The following is a 2578-nucleotide window of genomic DNA, read 5'->3' on the forward strand; positions in this document are numbered from 1 at the left end:
TCAAAAAAGTGACAACAAACATTGGGGAAAACCTAAAACTAAGTCAAAGAGTTCTAGGAGCTGAGTGGACTAGGAACATCTCCCGTTGCCAGTTTTTATATAGGGTTTGACTTATTTTCTGGTGCAGGTGTTGTTTCCATGGCATAAGAACCTTATTGGATGGCAATGATTGTTCCAGGTATTGGTCAAACCCTCGGGGGTTACTGTGGCAAATTTCCAGGAACACCATGTTGTAAGATGAGACAAAGGGAAAACTTAGACAACATCAGGTCAGGGGACAGGAATGTTCTAATAACCAAACCTGTTAATGAGTAAATATATATTTGTGTCTACATATATAGGCAGCTGCATAATAAGGGAATGTTTTCGTCCAGGAATTTCTCCTTTTGGAAGGTCAGTGGAAACAGGTTGAAGGGGCCTGAGACACTTTAGCACGAGATCCCGGCAATAGATCGACTTAACTAGGTTTTAGGTGAGGATCTTTTGTTTTGGCGCCATCATCAGCTTGAGCGAGATATATACATCTGGAGGAGACACAGGAACCTCAGAAATAGGGTTTGCACTACACAAAAACACATTAAACTGTACTGTCTGCATTTAATTCTCCTTGATCAAGTTCAATAAATGCTTCTGTGTAAAGAGTTCTGAGGAGGCTCCAGGCAGAGCTTTTGCCGAAGCCTACGTAAGTGGCAAGAAGTTTATAATTGTGTGTTGGTGTGTTGGTCAATCTCTTGAAGAGAATAGCAGGGCCAGCATACGTGGGATAGTGTGGGGTAGAGCGAGTGAGAGAGTGACGGTGATTAGCTTCGGAGCGAGTATCGACTCCAGAGACATTAGTGAGAGAAACAAAGTGTCTACCTTGAGCTTTTTGACCATGGTGGGAACTCTGTAGCAGGAAAAATTAAACTTCTCCATGATTCCATGTTGTTCATGGAGAAGGACAACCCGGAGATAAGTAGTGGAAAATGCGACCTTCCCAAGCCCCGGCCAAATGGCGTGTGTCACGGCGATGTATAGTTACATTTTTCAACAGGCTACGGCTTAGGGTCCGGCATAGGGTCCGGCATAGGGTCCGGCATAGGGTCCGGCATAGGGTCCGGCATAGGGTCCGGCGTAGGGTCCGGCATAGGGTCGGTTTCTCCATGTATCTACGTAAGCACCTACATACGTACCATGGGAGTCGATCAAAGCCTCAAGAACCTTCATGTATCCACAAGTCAAATTATAACCAGGAAAATGACGTTATGGCTTGTGAATAAATGTTTTATTTTGATTGCAAAACACATGAAGATACAAACCAATGGTGTTCATTTTCTATGGGCAAGTCACCATGGTACAAGCGGGATAGTGCCCGTGGAAGTGTCCCCATTCAGGAATTAATGGACTCCGCGAAGGCAAGCGTCCTCCGCCCTGCATTGTCCATAAATTCCTGCTAACCACTCTTAGCACTGTGGTTAGCACTGTCGTTTTATAGCATAACTACCACCCCCCTACCGAAAACCTAATCTTCAAATTGCAATAACAATGGGGCATTTCAGAGCTTCGTTTGGTGACCTTTGGTGCGCCTTCGCTTACTGGATATAAATCTCAATCAGTATTGTATTTAATAGGCATGAATACTGTCTCAATTAAGTTGAGGGTATGCCAAACAAAGACACAACTTTACCACATCATCAAGTTCAACCTTTGAGCTGGTTATTTGTAGTACTAATACTGTCATTGATCAATGAACTGAAGGTTATTTTGTTCACCTCAATACATAATAAATGCACATGGACATGTTTCGTAGTGTAATGCGAGACTACCTAAACTGCTTTGTATAACTGTGTTTGTCGTCCTCTGTCTCTTTCATCTTTCCAGGGTGAATTAGTCTGTCAGTGGATGCAGACAAGAACAGAGCAATAAGAAAGAGCAAAGAGCAGGAGAATACTCTGTCAATGAAGACACTGAGGCATCTGAAGGTGTCGCCTCCATTTCCTGCCCGCAAACATGCACATCATTAAGACACACCTGTCCCTGCCCTGTTCTGACGTCCCACAATAGAGGCCATTCCTCTGTTAACAAAGCTCTTAACACACACACACGCTTCTCCCTTTGTGGTAGGTCAGCAAAACAGGTCTTGACCTGATATTTGTCTTACACACAAAGGAGAAACACATGTAAACACGCACACACACAGTGGTGAGGGAAATATGGCTGGCACATGACAGAAAAAGAGAGAGAGAGAGATATTTGTGTTTAATCTCTCTCTCTTTTTATCTTGCCCTCCTCCACCACCTATTCTCTGTCCTTCACTCTGACTCCTTGTCTCGTCTCTCCTACGTCCTCTCCTTGTTCCTCCTTGCTGTCACTCCCTATTTTCCTTCCATCTTCCATCTTCTATAATCTGCTCCTCCTCTCTTTATTCATTTTTCAGTATATAAACGAACACGCACACACATACACACGCTAAGCTGTTGACATGAGTGAAATGTTCTGGTGATAGTTGTAGGTAGTTGGTCTTGTAAAGCACACAGTGCTACCCAAACACTTAAAGCTGCATTTATTGATTTTTTGTTTGGCCACTTGAAGGCGGCAG

Source organism: Etheostoma cragini, chromosome 15 (genome assembly GCF_013103735.1).
Source record: "Etheostoma cragini isolate CJK2018 chromosome 15, CSU_Ecrag_1.0, whole genome shotgun sequence".
NCBI classification, from domain to species: Eukaryota; Metazoa; Chordata; class Actinopteri; order Perciformes; family Percidae; genus Etheostoma; species Etheostoma cragini.